Here is a 17,313-nt window from a genome sequence, read left to right as displayed (position 1 = left end):
GACAGACAACTCTTGGCAATTGGCTTTTTCCTGCTAAAGGCGTCTTGTTGTCTGTGGTACCAGACCCTGCTCAGGTTTGGCATCGTAATGGCCCAGTCAACCCTGTCCCTTCTTACTTGAGCTGTGCACAGCACGGCTCAGTGCATGGCAATGTTATAACTGAAATATAGTGCCATCTCTACCTTAGTGCCTGGGGCCAACTATGATCTGGGTCATATCCAAAGCTCCAGCCTAAGTGTGAGCCTTGTCTGGCTTATCTTCACAGGACACTGGAATTCCAAGACATAGTAACTGAAAAATAACAGGGGATGCTCATTAAATTTTGAGGCAGAACCGCCTCCCTAAATGGCGCCGCAAAGAATCCATAAGGATGATCCTAAAAGCAGCTGCAGTCAAGGCATTATGAGAGTGAAGGGAACTTGCAGTAATTGCTGGTCTTAAGTAATTGGATCATTGAGATTTCATCTACACAGAAAATTGAATCCCTAGGTCTGGTTAGTTCAGCTTAGGAGGGGTAGAGCCACAGAAAGATAAAGCTAGGCAACCCAAAAAGGAGGCACTACACTGTATAATGCTTTTTTATCTGACTAGAGAGCCTGGTGAACAGAAAACAATAGGACCATGAAGTTTGTAAACTGCAGCTCTCACGAGGCACCCCAGCTGCATTTCTAAATCAAAACATTTTCTGTGTGCCATCCTCCATCATAAAAGTACACAGGAAATAAACATTTCCAGTATAAACTGCTACCAGTAATATGCACGGCTGGTAGGTTACATTTCTCCCTTACTGTAGGTAGTCTTTTAGTTCAGTGTGATAGATTAGGTAACAGAATGTTTTATTGAAATTTTGAAGGCTTTCTGCTGAGAAAGTTTAGATGCATGAAAATGAATAATAGCTCAATGTTAAAAAAGCAGACAATGTATTTACTCATTGTTTCCAGGCTAATTTTAGCTTCACTGGTTAAATTGTGGGCCTGCATGAATACTTGTTCCTGTGTAGAGAATGAGAGAGACAAGCAATACAATTGATGGTGGAGAAAACAGTACAACTTGCTTTTTTTCCTTGTCAGGGCAGTGCTGTATTAAAGTTGTATTGTAGCTATGGTTCTAGAGCAGAAACCATACCAGGGTCCTGATTGTCTTTTCAGTAACTTGTGTGCCATTCTATTTACTTTAACAGGAATTTTATATGTAGAACTGATTGGACAATTGGGTCTTAGATAAGTACAGGGAGCTTTGCTTACATCAACAGGATTATAAATCCACCAGATCTGGAGTCAGGAAGGAATTTCCCTCACGAGCATAATGTCAGCAACATAATCAGGGCAAGGGGCCAATCTGCCAGCACACAGAGAAAGGACTTGTCAGGACCAGGTGGGTGTATACTACACACACAGTTTCACTCAGTTCTATGGAAACATATTTTGGGACCGTATTTTATCAGGGTTTTGTTGTTTTCTTCCTCCCCTACCTTGCCAAGCATCACTCAGAGGATGATCATGCAGAAGTACAAAAAAATCACTGAGACTCTATGTATGTATAGAGGATTACCATGTGCAATTAACTGACTGGAGAGTAAATTAAGGTCAGTAGAGGCTAAACATATTTCAGAGAATGAAAAAATAAAAACCAACAAACCCCCACCCTGTTTCTCAGACTCAAGAGAATTAATCCCTGAGAACAAAAATAGTAAATGAAATTTTAAAAAATTACAAGAATAATTTTATTTATGCACTTGTTAAGAAAGAGTCTTCCCCGTTTATTTGAATCCACTCATTTCAGGGAAATTTTCCATCTTTATTTAAATATACATCTTTTTCAAAAGGAAATTACGAGCCAAGAGAGAAGACAGACTAAATAGCAAAAGGCAGAATTTGCAAAATCAGTGTACAACATCAGGGTGGACTGAGCCAGAATGTATCTCTCTCTGAACTGTTTCTCCCTGAACACTTTATGGGAACAGGTGTCTGATTTGTTGCAGGAATTACCATAGAGCTCTTTCTCTCAGGGGAAAGGCGCTGTGAGGTTCAGGTGATGTGATCTATGCTTAAGGGAGGGACAACAGCAGATTTCTGTGATCTTAGGTGCAAACGTCAGGAGAGAAGAAGAATTAAGTATCAAATTATGGAATGGTATTTTTGCCTATCTATAATATAGCTTGGACCTGATACCCACAGATGTTTGGTTTGTTTCCTTTTGACCTAGCTTTAAAATATTCCCTTACATATGAAGCCTAACTTTTCCTTTTGTACAGAATAAGAAGTTACCTAGCAGCAGTCCTGTAAACATGATACTGTCATCCATCTGAGAATAACTGAAAATTCTTCCTTCAGCAGAGGGATGTTAGAAAATTCTGTCCTGATTTCTGTACCACTTCCTTTTAGCACTGCTTTTCCCACTCTGTTGTAGCATGGGCTCATATCCTTATTTCTGCACTTCTCAGAAATCAGAATATGAGCCAACTTCGTACTGCTCTTGCACAGAATGAAAGAAACATGAAATAACACATAAGGCAGAGGAAAGAAAAAACCCAACAAAACGATAAGTGGCGGAAAAAGGAAAAAGAAAAATGTAGTGAAAGGAAATTCCCAATTACAGGCGAGCTGTCATTAATATGCAAGTCCAGCCTTCTCATCCTCTCGCCTTTCATTGTTGTCTCTTGTTCCTTCAGTTCCCACCCCCATTCTGAAGTTCTTTAAGCATGACACACCCAAGGAGGCATACAAACAATGAGTCTCTCCCTCTCTTGCTCACTTGAAGAATTTTCCGTCTACTAAAGCGGTTTTTTCCTCCTCTAATGTGTAAACAAAGCAAAGAGGACAATTCTCAGCTTGGTTTTGAGCAACACAGACAACAAACTTACAGATAGGAAGGATTAAGCAACGGTAACTAAGTAGCCGAGTTTCTTGTAAGGTCAAGACTATTGGCTCATCAGTGCCTAAGTATAACCAGTTAACATTAATAGGAGCATTGCACAAGTTAAACAAGAAAAGTAGGCTGATATCTCGGTAGTGTGATGAGAAAAAATAGCAGGAAGCATGAGTTGGGATTTCCAAAAAAAACCGAGGTTAGAAATTCCTCAGTTTAGATTCCTGGCTCATTCACTGATTCACTGTGCCCTTCCTAAAGCAAATTACATGACTCACCTGACTAATTTTCTTCATCTATAAAATGGTACGGTGCATGCCAGCCACACAGAGTTTACATTTACAGAACTCTTGTTTTTCAAGTTAATTTGGATTACTAATAAAAGAAGAAAGACATGAAGGACAAAGCAGACCTGTTTAACACCAATTTGACATGAAATTAAAGACTAACCTGTGCCCAGAAATAGCTACATCAACCCAGATATGTATTGAATGTTGTCTAAAATAGGGCATGAACTAGTATGACTTAACTCAGATCTGAAATAGAATTGAAACAGACTGGCAATATTTTTATGAAAATATTTCTTCTAGTGTTGAAGCACTCAGGTTTTCAGAATGACTCATTCTAGCTTCCCCCATTACTTCCAGCAGGCTCCCAAACATCCCTTCAATTAAACTTCCTCCAGTTTCCTGGGTCCTTGTCTTAAATTTCTTCATTAGACTCCTCTCCTGGTTCCCAGCTCTTTACCCAGCTTGCCCTTCCCATCTTCACCTGCATCATCTCCTTTTTCAAATACATTGTATTTTTTTTTTATTCTGTTCAAACTGGATGGCTTCTTCCTCCATGCTGATTAGAGGTCAGCAAGGGAAGAAAGGACCGCTGAAAGATTAGCAACAGTTTTCAGTTTTCTGTTCAACCTCAACACAAACAATTATGGCAAAAGTTTCTCAGCAGTGATGCAGTGGTGTTTAGATTCAGTCCTACTATTTCTTTCTGATTGGCAGCTATGCAGTCTGGTCATGCACCTGAGAGATTCATCTACTAAGTAAGCATGGAATATTTTCAGACTTAGTTATTAAACACTCACATGTCTCCAACATGCACAAAATGCTGTTTTACAAAGTCTCATATTTGGCCCACATTTAAGCAAATTTTCCTAAGGATTTCAATGGCACATCTTTAATATTAAGGCCTCTTTCTGTGAAATCTCAGCCTCCTACTCAAAGGTAGGGATTGCCAACCAGTGAGATGAGAATCCATTAGAAATCAGATGCTAGGCTTACCCTGTTCCCATTTCTCTTTACGTGGACCATACAAACAATAGTCACAATGAAAACAATAAGGGACAAACCATAAGGTTAAGTGTAATACAAGAGGAAGCAACAGACTCATTTTCTCTGGAAGAATAAAGCTTCTTTCTTTCCTGTAACCTCCCCTGTACTTTTACTTGATACAAGATGTTTTCACAGCCTTCAGAAAAATCAGACACCAGCTGACTAGTAGGATGATGCCATGTTATGTCAGTAGTACCCCAAAAGTCCTTTCTTCACACATCCTGCAGTCTGACATCGCTAAAACTCCCTTGCCAACACCCTTCTGGGAAATTAACAGTCATTACCCCACTGTTGTTCAATGAGGACCAGTGTCCCTTTACAAACTTTCAGATTACAATGTATTCTGAAATAAACTTCTGTGAGGGGAATGGCCAGTAAAGAAGCAGTAGCCAAACAAGTTTGTCTGGGTACAGTTCCAGAGCTTCATCTTGACAGCAGATTTGTCCTCTTTCATAGGAAGCAACGTTTGGTAAAGAATGGCTCAGTTACACTGGCAATGTGCATTAGTAGCTACAGTTATCAGTAGACTATTGTTGCCATTAATGCACACAACATTGCCTCTTTTGCTTAATTAGTTTTGACTACATACTGAATCCAAGGAATTACTGGGCTAGAGGGGCATTTCCGTGAAGCGGCTAAGGATTCTTTCATATTATCAAAACAGCGTTCTTTTAAAAGTTTTAATTATTTCATTACTCAGCATGGGATATTTCATTCCATATGATTAAAGTTTTACAAAGTTAACAGTAACTGGATCTTACAAAGTGAAATGTCAGCCAACTTCATAGTCATAGGCACTACCAGCCTGGTTCATAACTGGTATGAACTAGCCATTCCATTTCATTCTGTCTGCATAAGTTTATAACATATCTATACTATGTAAAACAGCAACAGGAATTTTTTCAAAAGCAGAAAATCTTACAGCTAATTGTTAAAATAAAAGCAGAAGTAGCTTAACTTGTTAGCCAACCTTGTTAGCCTTCACAAAGAGCGCACATGAATGAACCCTGTTATTTTCAAAGAGCTAAAGAAAGACTGATTATCCACCTCTAGGCATGGGAAATTCCCTGTGCTCCTACTATAAGATGTGTAACATTAAATCACAGTGAAAATATTATAAACAGTCAGCTATATTCATTCAAAGCACAGAGAATTAATCTACTGCAATTTGGCTCTGTGCATTGTTTCTTAGAAATTAATTCCGTGGGCTTGATTTTTTGAGTTTGATTTAATCGTGTTTTACGCCCACTTTGCCATTCATTGTAGTAACACAAATGACTGTGGTAGGAAATATTCACATGCTTCTGCCTTCAGAGCTGCAAACTATTATAATAAACATTAAGAGTGTAAATATTGTCACCAAAGAGTATATTTTCATTGCACTCTTTACTCAAGTCAGGCCTTTAAAATCACTACACTGTTAGAATATATTCACACAATAAGTCTGTCTATTTACATGAAGATTTTTACTCATTTTCCAGAACACTCAGTGCTTACTAGCAGGGCTGCCCTGGTACAAATAAACCATGAAACTAAAGGATTATGGCTATTTCAGTTCCTAGTGAGGAAGAAATCCAGTGTAGGACAATGATTTCTTCTTTGTTCAGACACTTGACTTTAACTTGTTTTGAAAATAAGGTGCTTTATTTTCTTCAAACACTAGTTGCAATAGGTATATAAGTCCATTTCCTAAAACCTTCTCCTCTATCCTAACTTGTGCATTATTCTTAAAATAAGCACAAAATTGCAGAAAACCCCAGAAAAAGCAGAATGGCAAGAACCAATTGAAAAATGGTGTTAGAATGTGTAACTGATTAGTTGATGGGAGGATACATCCAAATCAACGTGTTTAGCAATATCTTGGCACTATTTGCATTCAGTGGAACAATGCACTGGACCATTTATATAGGAGCAGAAGCAAGAAAAAATACTGCAAACTCAGTACATTCACAGCATGCTTCTTATCATTGAAAACCCAGGAGAACAAAGTGCCTTTTCTGTCTCTTCCTTTGAACTGTAGTTGAAATCCATATGGAAATATGATAATGTTGATAGTTTTTTGTACACACCAATTTATCTGAGACTGTTCTGGTTATAATAACAATGGTTGGAATTGACGATCTTAAAGGTCTTTTCCAACCTAAACAATTCTAAGAGACTATGATCTTTGCTTGCCCTGATCAAATTTTTGAATAAGGTTCCTTGTCCTTTCTTTTCCCCAAAATAATACATAGTTCAAGCTTAAGAACTCTGTTACAAACTATAGTACTGTATGAAATAGTACTGGGAGTTTACCTGCAAATAAAAAAGCATGCAGAAACCTTTTCTGCAGTGAAATCAATCTCAAATGCAATGGAAGTCTGCTTTGCCAGCAAACTATTACCCTTTTCTCTAGAGTTAGGCTGGTCCTCATATAAAAGAATTACATATGTCCAAATAGTCTTTCATTTCAGGAGTTAATGATTGGCTATTACTCTTTAAAATCTAGAACTGCCTAGCCAGCTGAAGAACCAGACTATGGGATATAGATGCCTCCTGTGTATCGCCTGGTAAAAACGTGGGTGCTACAGCTTATTGGACATGAGGGGAAAGACTTACTGAAGAAACTGTTCTTGATTTTGTAATATGTATTCTAACTTTCTAGTTGTTCTCTAAACGATTGGCAACTACTTCTCATCTCCCTTTTCAGAATCCAAGATGCACATTAGGCCCACCCATGTCCAAGGTTTATTTGCAGCAAATTATCCTTGAATCTTTGGTGGTTTTGTTTTGTTGGGGATTTTTTAGTTGTTGTTGGATAAGGGTCCGTTTCACCAAATGCATATCTGATTTGGCCCACAGAGAGAAGAAAGAAAAAAAGTGTCACCCTGTAACACTTTGTATCATACTGAGCCTTAAATTAATATTTTATGTGCCTACTGTGTTTTCATTTCTTTTTTCTATTCAGAAACAGTTGTATCCCTTGCTGCCAGTGCACAGAGCCTATAGTGTTTCATATTAATGCATTCTTACACAGAGACTGATGGTTAGGGAGGCCCTGGCTGAGGGATGGGAGCTGTCAGATAAAAGGGATGTTTACCAGTTAAGGTTTCAAACAGCAGTGCCATGAGAATATATTAATCAGTTGGAGATCCCAGACTGGAAGAGGAAACAACTTTTCCTACTATCTGATAGAAGACCATTTTATTCTAGCAGGCAATTAGCCAGCCTCTGAATGGAGAGAGGCAGAAAGCTGTAGAACATATACAGGGAGTTCTCTCAACAATTTCACTGACCGCTGTGATTTTCCTCATATTTCGGTCATTTGTAAGACTTACCAAGCAAGATCAGGGAAAATACACAGTTGAACATTAAAAGGATCCTGAATTATAATGCTAAGACTAGCTAAAAATAAATCTGATTCTTATCTTTTTGGCTGGAAGGCATCCTGTGAACTAAAAGAGACAAGAAATCAGACACAGCAAATATAAAATTATTTCTGCACTTAATACTTGTGGGATTTAGCCTGGGCATTCTGGAACAGTGTTTTAATGCTAGTACTTGTGTGACACTCACAAAATTCAGGTGTAAATAAAAAGGTAGGCACTTGGTTCTCACTAAGCATCTAATCCCAGATTTCAGTAAATTTAATAGTTACCAGTAAACCATGCCTAGAGAAAGTTGTTAATTGCATAGTAAAATTTCACTAGTTGGAATTTATATTGGATTCTATGTGCACATACCCAATAGAATAAGGGTCCCAAGGGGAAAAAGGAGACAGAAGTTACAATTCCTGTCCTTAACCAAAGGAACAGTCATACAATACCATCTGCTATCCCCCATACTAATTAATACCTGCACAGATAATATTGTGGTGATGCTATAATCCTGTCCATTTTACACAGGGGCTGTTATCAGTTCTGTTTCTGTGTGAGTCTGTCCTTTGGTACTGTCATGGTCCCTGTCCATTTGGTTGTCTTTGAGACCTGCACCACATCACAGTTACCACTTCACTACTTCTGCTGAAGGAATTTCTTACAGTACAGCCCTTCTTGCCCCAGTCTAAAATCTAATACAAAATGTTCTGCCTCAAAAGCTGTCCGATGTGAACGGACATGCAGATGTACTTTATTTTCTTTTTTCTGATATGGAATGACTCCCTGCTTGATTCTTTTATTATCAGACTTACAAAAAGTGTTTATCTGTAAGAGTTTGCCACTCTAAATTATCTTTTTTTCCTGTGATCACCCTAGAGGACCACTAGAAGGTTGTGCAAGTCTCCAGCTAGCTCACAGCTTGTCCAGACACAGCTGTCCCAGAAGTCTCTTTTTGCATTGCTTAAATGAAATAGCTGTACAGAAATGGAGAAAGTCATGTGGAAACAGGGACTTAAACTGCTGTATGTAACCATATGGTTCTTCATGGAAAATGAGTAAGCAGACAGACAAAAATAAAAGTTGTTTTTAAGTGTGCAAGGCCACAGAACAGTATCACTGTGCACATACTGCAATTGATGTTCACTCTGCTGAATAGGCAGGATGGATACCAAACGACTTTAATTTATTCACTCAGCTAGACAGATAGGACTAGACTCAGGGGACTTCAAGAATGTTTCCTTTTTCAGGAAGAGATTGCAAGGTATAAAAGTATAAGCTATGCTTCCTCTCCTGCCCTATTTTTGGACATCAGTGGCCTTGTGTAACTCTTAACTTTTCCTCTGTCTGAGAAGAAATGCTTCAGAGTTTCATCACAGTAATTTTAGGTTTTTGTTGTCAGGAACAAACATGCCTTCCTGAATTTTTTTAAATGCCCACTGCAGACAAAGATCCAGGTGCAACTTGCATAAGCAGGTCTATGTTAGTTCTACATGAGCTGGTCTGGGTACTATAGCAGCAGCCTGTTACTGGGGACCTGTGGTTACTCTGTGCTAAATTAGTGAATTAATGAACTAGTAACCTAGAAAATTAGCAGGCTACACTGCTGGGTAAATGCAAGTCAACTAGTTAAAATTAGTTTCAATTTGTTAAGACAATCTGTAGTTACTCAAGACTTTCAGAGCTGAGAACTGTATCTGTGATCTTTGACCTTAAATTACACTCTGCCATGTAGGAATACATTACAGTCTCATTGGCCAGTAGACCACTGAGTTGATCTGAAATTCAGGACCCAGAATCCCCAGCTATTTCTCAGCCTTACTCTGAAATTAAATCCAGCCAGATTTGACCTTCTCCACCACCTGGTTTCATGGGTGGAATAATAATTGGGCATGAGGCCAGAAAGCAGCAGTGCTGTGCTCTGGTATGGTCTCTGATCTGGATAAACTAAGGAACTAGGGTTTGGTTATATTGAGCTGCACAACACTTTACAGTTTAGACTGGACTTGAGAAAATTTAGACTGTTTAGATTAATCATGTGTTTGTTGAATACTGTGTGTATAAAAGCCTTTTTTTTTCCCTAAATTGAATCACTGCTTAATCATGCTTTCCCAGCAGACAGTTAAAGAGCATAAACATTTTAGATTCTTTCCTCATTTTCCTTAAAATAGTGTACTATTATTTTCCTGTTTCTTAAGAGTTATTTTGGAGGCATTTCTAGGCTTGACCTCTGCATAATCATCCCTCTTTGTATATAGCAACATTTCACACCATACATTTAAGCACTTAGACTTTAAAACATCTCTATTTTTACAACAATCATCTTTTAAGGAAGGTTTAATTTAATTAATGAGGTGATGGTACCCTAATTCCCAACTTCTGTTTGCAATGTCCAAAAATTTTGCAAAAAAGCTATCTGAAAAGTATCATGTTTGTTGTCATGCTGCATTTATGTTTGTTTCCTAAGCAATACAAAAAGACATCTATTAATGAAGAGCAGACACTCACAGTTAACCACAGACACAGTTTTTTAAATCAAATACCATTTAATTAAATTGGAAAATCATCCTTTTGTAGGGCTCAAAGTGTGGAACCTAAACAGAGATATATGTCAAATTGCTCTTCTTTGAATAAGTACTACAGCTTGCAAGACAGTAATTTTTAAATGTCAAGAAACACTAGCACCAGAACACTTGAAATGCCAGAAATTTTTAGTTACGTTTTTAGAGTTTTCATGCTAAATAACTTATTCATCTCATAACTCATTTAGCCTCCTTCTTAATTTCTTTTTCTGAAGTGGAAAATTATTTGTTTCTAAGTGCAAGCAATCCCATACTCTAAGTTAATTAAAACATCTACATGAAACATCCATAAAGCTATCTTAATTGTTTTTTTTTACTCCTGCTTTAATTTTTAGTGGGACTTCTATTAGTATTTTCTTAGCATATGTTCCAAGAAAACAAGATTTGTATGAAGGGTTGGTCTCCCTCTGATATATTTCTAATTAATTGCCTGATTTCAAATGAAGCTGGCAGTGGGTTTGTCTGCCAGTTATTAAGTCTTAAAGTTACTGTGAGGACACAAGGGATAGCCACCACTGATGTGTCTCTTGACAGCAAATGAAGGAGAACTAAGAAGCCTTCTACTCTATTTGGCAGGATTTGAATGAGTCAACCCATTCGCCTACTGTGGTCTCGGCAACAAGCTGGAAAAAGCAAGCAGAGGGTGTACAAATTCTGTACAAATGACTAGAATGATGTACAAATTATTAGAATTACAAGGTGGGGGGAAGGCATCTGAGATATAGAAGGGAGCTGAGGGTATTGGAAGGAAGTATAGGAAGCAAAGAGAAAGACTGGAAGAATATTTTGATGGCATCCTGGTGGGAAGTTGTAATGAACACAAAATACAAATTTATCAAAAAACAACCTACATTGGTTTTACTACTCATGAAACACAGTGGTGTTTTCATTAAACACATTAGTCATTAAACACAGTTTAATAGTTCGGCACAGTCTTATTTTTAATGGAACCTATCTGAAGATAAATTATTTTCAGCTAATGAACACATTGTGATTTATATGGAAGAGAGACTTTAAGAGACATTGAATCCTATGTCTTTATTCTGATTGCGAGATGGAAGAAAAATTGCAAAGTTATGATTTTAAGACAATACTTTCTAATTTGCACCAAGTTCAAGATCTTCTCATTTACTGTCTCATGGACCAGCTGAACTGCATTCTTCCCAATATCTAAATCTGTTCATATTTTTACCAGTGTGTACAAATATATCTGAAGTCGAATAAATAGTGATTTTTTGTGGGTATTCTTGGCTCAGAAAATACACCTGCCTCTCGCTCAGTTATGTGAACTAGACTTAAAGTCTACTTATGTGTATCTAGACTTAAAGCATAAAATCAGAATTTACCATCTTGTTCTTTAAAGCAAATAATGGATTTTTTAGTCTGAGCTGCAGCTTTGTTTAAGGCAAATTGTTTCAGCTGCAGCCATGCAGTGACTCAAGCTGCTGCTTGTTGAGTATTGCTGAGAAAAGCTGAGCATGCCTTTATCAATATGCTGTTATTGAGCATGGGGTAGCCAAGCTACTTGCCCATGTAAGTTTTGCCTTATTTTTTTTAAGTTATGAAAAATCGTGAACCTAAATTCTTTTAACTTGGGTACAGCACTGTGAGCTGGTTACCTTGAGCTACCTGGAGCTGATCTAGACACCTGGAACTAAATCCTTCTGAAAAATCTGTCTGCAATATGTTGTAGGGCATTTTTTCTCAGTATCAGTTCAATGACAATACTGTGTGCTGCTAGAGGATGCAGATGCTGTTCACACACTACATAAATTCATTTTGTAAAAATACACACTTAGGAAGGTTTTTTTAAGGCATCTCTTCTGAATGTATCTAAAGAAGTATGTGATTGAACAGCTCTGTAGAGAGATGCTCCAAAATGCGTTAAGAAGCTTGGTGGTTTATTAGACTGGTTTATCAGCAAGAGAGAAAGCATTGGAAATACATTGTATTTGTACAGGATTATTCATGTTGTAATTGCCACTTTATCCTCAACTGTATTTCTGTAATGGGAAAAGTAACACCAAGAAAATGAATGGAATTATTATTTGTAGACCTGCAGTGACTAACAGTGGCATGAAAACTTAATGGACCTATGAAAGAACACTCTGTCTGCAGAGGAGTGTGCTGTCCATAGGAAAGTCTCTGTGCAGAAACTGCCCACACAGGCCTGCTGTGTGGTGTTACAGTGCAGCAGTGAGCACAGTGCTTCTGTGGAGGCTGTTTACCTAGCTCAGCTATGGTGATTTTCAAATAGGACTTTCATACTGCACTGGAAAGAGTTTTTCACACTTTCTCAGTTTGTAAAAGGCAGTTCCAGACCCTATTGTAAGGAGGTGTGTAGAGCCAAATAGCTGCTGATTAATGCCTTCTGTTCTGTGCCTGGAGAATTTTATGGATTACAGTGAATAAAAGGCTAATTTGTCTCCTAAAGCATATATTGATATGAATGTGATCACTTTTCTGCACTACCTAACTTGGGTTAATGGAGTGTTGCTTCAAGGTATTGTGTTCCTGGCATGTTCTGACTGTATCCATAATGTCTTTGTGTGGCCTGAACTTCCTATTCATTACAAATCGGTGAACAGCAGTAAGCAGTTCAACAAACAGATATTTCTTAAGCTGTCAAACTCAAAGCCTGAATAACCTAAGGAGAAGTGCAATCAGACATGCCAACTGTAAACAATAAACACTGTTCTAAAATGCAGAATGGCTTACAAATAAAAATAAAACTGAAAAGTTAGGTTGACCTGCAACTCAGCTGTAGTTTATGAAAACATTAAGACACAAAAGAATGAAGGCAGCACCAGTGCCTGGTAACAACTCCCTGCTTTTCTGCTTTTTCTCTTTTCTCTTTCTGTTGCTTTCATGCACAGTATAACACACTACAAGCATACAAAAGGAAAGGGCTGCAGGGTTCCCGGAATTGTTCCACTCAACTCTCTTCATGTTTGACTGCTAAGTCCCATGCATAGAGATTAGAGGGAGGCTGGAATAGACTTTAAAGCCTATGAAGAAACTGAAGCAGCAGCAGAGCAAGAAGTAGGTGTTCACTGCTCCATGCAAAAGCCTGAAAATGTACAGGTACTCTCCCCATTTGGTCCTTCTTTTCATCTTCTATCTGTAAGAAATTATTCTGAAATTTTGAGGTCTGCACACACTTATACCTGAATTTGAAAAGATAATGTCAGTTTCTTAGTTAATTTTTCATCCAGAATCTGCATTCTTCCAAACTGCTTTATCTGTTCCAGCAGTAGTTTCAGAATTACTTTGGACATAATGTTATGTGCTGCACATTTCCATTTGATTTTCTGTAGCAGCATTTACTGAGGCTAGACAGGAAAACGCCCAGACTTTCCAACCTGGAACACCAGATTGCAGTGATAGACTGGTCATTTTTTTGTGTGTATGTGGTAGAAACAGATCTAGCCTTGCTTCTATTTCTACAGAATAAAGCCATCGATCCCAACTGTATCATTGTAGAATTTTTACCTGGACCCACACCCACAGGCAGCAGGCAAATACTGGTCAATAACAGAAAAAAATCACAATATATTAAGATGTCAATTTAGATATCATTTTAAAGAAAGGGTTTTATTCTTGGAAAAAGCGATATGACTGGCAGTGAACCAATTATCAGGCAACAGAAAATAAGGAGCTGAGTTTATTAGTCAAGGCTCTCCATCTTTCATAGCAATTCATCAAAAACATGCATGTTTTGGAAGCCGTAGAAAGATGAAAAGGTATCCTTTCGGCCCTGGAAGAGAAGACTGTTCTTTCAAGGATACAATGATGCTTTTCAAAAGAGCAGTGACTGTGAAACTTGCCCATCAATGGAAGGCTCCTTTCAGAGCAAATCTCGCTTTACTGCTTTAGGTAGTTATTCTCTAACATTTCCAATTGACTAAAATTATTGTTGCATAAAATATCTGTAAATATTACTTCTTTAATATGAGTAAAACACAGGGGAAAACCCAGATAAATTGCTTAAGCAACCACTTTCTGAATGGTGTCTGTTGAACCAGGCTCCTCCCTCACCACAAGAAAAGGAAGAAAGAAAACTCTGGACTTCAGTATTGAGGGCTTGCTTGTCTGACTTAGCCCAGCTCAAACTGTGATTGGCCAACGGGACTTCAGCCAAAACCACTTCACCTCTCATTCTCTTTTCCCTGTTTTTTCTATTCCACTTCAACACACAGTTTCCACAGAAACAGAGCAGCACAAATAGCACAGGTTTTGGGTGCCTTTCTGGAGAAGTAAATGCTAAATACCAGTCTGCATATAATGTCTCATTTTGGTGAAAAGTTTTATTAGATTCAGAGGTTCTCTGGATATTAAAAAATATATTTAGAATTCTCTCTCTTCTTTTTAAATCTTGTATAGTAACTCCATGGATTGTCTGACAAACTGGCAGCAGAAATATGAATCTAATACTCTACCACTTGGTTTAGGGCTTTTTCAGATTTCTTTCCTCCCCACTATTCATCAGCAACATTGGCAAGTGTTCTAACAGAAGAAACAGAATCAGGCAAACCACAGTACCAGCCCAATATCGGCTTCCACTGTGCCCCACAGCAAAACTTAGTGTTACCCCTAACACTGCACTTACTTCATAGCTACAGGGTAATTTTGTACACTGAAAAATACAGCAAAGGTGGTTGCTCTCAGAATATATTCCATATTCCCAGCTGACCACCTAGAAGGTACCTGAGAGGATTCAGGATTCTGCTCCCCATTCTTGCCTGCATAGGACACCTTATTTGTGTGCTCCTAGTATGGATGCGCTGGCCCAGTAAATGCTCAGATAAAACAGGCTGCTGTGAAACGATACACTTAATATTACTTATTTCCTATTTGAAATCATGAATATTTTCTGTACTGCTTCTACAGAGTATCCTGAAGTCAGTTGTGCTCTTGTTGTTGAGCAACCAGGAGGACCCAGGGATTACTTTTGCCAGTGCTAATCAGTTTGAACAACTCCATACGTGAATGATGAACGCCAGAGGTCTCCTTCATATATCTCATCTTCAGACAGCAGGAAAATGATGGGTGATAGAAAGGTGAAGGATTACTTGTATTTTGGATTTTATTGTCTACATGCAGAACTAGGCACGTAAAGGAGTACCATGTTGTGGCTATAATCTGGAAGTTAACCAAACCCACGTACCAGGATTTTCTGTATGGATGATGAGGAACAAGATTTTAAAGTCATTCACAACTCTGAATAAAAAATACCCCAGGTATTCCCATAATCCATTTCAGTTTCACATCTGTGAATCTTTGATATGAATGCTGTGACTTCCAAACAGTTTTCAGCAGCCAGATCCAGTTGCACTGAGAAAAACAGGCATTTTACCAGGAGCTTAATAGGGTACAAAATTTCACAGCAAAAACAGTGATCAAAGGCAACTAAAATAATTAATGGAAAATCCAGTGTGACAGCAGGCAAGGCAAGGCAGGCAGGGATGTAAAGAGCACACACTGCAGGCCAGCTACTCAAGCAGCATGAGCTGACAGAAGAGCTCATTTTCTCCCTCCACCTTTGTAGCCTTGACTTTTCCTGCCGCGTGTGAGGCAGCGGCTTTGCTGCAAGAGAGGGTCCCACCCAGCATCAGTCCCCACCCTGCGGGCAGCTCACACTTCAGCCTCTGTCCTGTCCCAGCTGTTCCCCTCCTCCTCTGCACAAATACAGGAAGGTCTTTCACCCTTTAAGGCCTTCTGAGATAATTGTGAATAGGGGCAGAAATATATAATTATTCCTCCAGCTCAGATCCCTATTTCATATTATGTTTGCTCTTTACCATCTCTGCAAAAACTGAATGCTGCCACTCAGTTCATCTGTGGGTGATCATACCCTGTTTTGTCCACACTGCTGCAAAGCTTTACGGCACCCCTGAATCAATTGTCTAATGGTGAAATTAAGGTAAAAAGAGAAAATATATTTCACTTGCATCCCAATCCTATGCTTAAGGTTGACTTTCTATAGTCATATACATTCTTAATTTAAAATCACCCTGTAAAGCACATTAATTTTTTTAGAGATGAGAAGACTTGGTCAAAAAAACCCTCTCTGCCTAAAATTCTCCTTGTCTGTCTAGATAAGATGCTTTTCCACCTTTCCACTATTGCAAACTAATCGACAAAAGGATTTGGAGATGAATTTTAAAAATAAGTGGCTTTTTATTTTTAAAAAACAATGGGTGAAGGGAAAAGGGGAAGAATCAGCTTAAAGGTGATGGCCTATTAAAATGCCATAAACTTTGATAATTTGTGTTCTTGGAAAACCCTTTATTGTAATTTTTTTTAAAAAACTGTATAATTCATTTTGGACTGTTTTCAAAATTCCTCAAATAACCTTATTGCTGAAATTGTGTTATGAATAAAATCCCATATTTAAAAAAAAATCCCTTTTTCATAATACTATTTTTTTAAATTTTGCATGGTAATGAGTTATCACCCACTTTTTGCTTCATGCAAGGCCTCAAAATAACCATGAAAAATGCAAACAACCTACATATGAAAAATACATTAGGCTTTTAATAGTTCTTTCATTTTAGTTCTCTGTGGTGCTATTAGTGACAGGTAAAAATCAGACTAGTTAAGTGCAGCTGGTGCAAAAGGGTGTAAAATTACAACTTATCTGCCTAATTGTCTGTGCCCCTGGGAGGCATAAAACTGAAGAAGAGTGAGAGCAGTTATTGCTGCTCTATTTTATTAGCTTTTTCTATGGACTGGGAACATCTCAACTTTGTACCTTAAGATTTTCAACGAGCATCTTTGGAGATTGACTCAACATGCTTCTCACTTGCATTCTCTGCCTAGCCAGATTTATGCTCCCATCTGCTGAGATGTGCTATCCTGATTTCCCCTCCTGGGGAGCCTGAGAATAGGAAGACATTGCAAACTTATTACAGTTTGGTCATGGTTGGTCATAATTTTTTTCAAAACAAAAGAAACCTCCTTTAGGTTACAGTAAACAAAATTTCTATGGCAATGTACTGATACATTGTAATAAAGATTAAATAGTATTTTAATGACACCACCCAATGGATATATTAGATCATTTATATTAGAGGGGTTTTTAATTGTTAAACCAACCAGAGGGAAGAAAGGCTCAAGTTGCAGCCATATTATTGTTTTCTTTTAATATTTTACACTATAATTCTTTTCTTTTTA

Source organism: Zosterops lateralis (genome assembly GCF_965231275.1).
Source record: "Zosterops lateralis genome assembly, chromosome: 4".
In the NCBI taxonomy this organism is placed as follows: Eukaryota; Metazoa; Chordata; class Aves; order Passeriformes; family Zosteropidae; genus Zosterops; species Zosterops lateralis.
The sequence above is the reverse complement of the archived record's forward strand: the minus strand, read 5'-3'. Positions refer to the sequence as shown.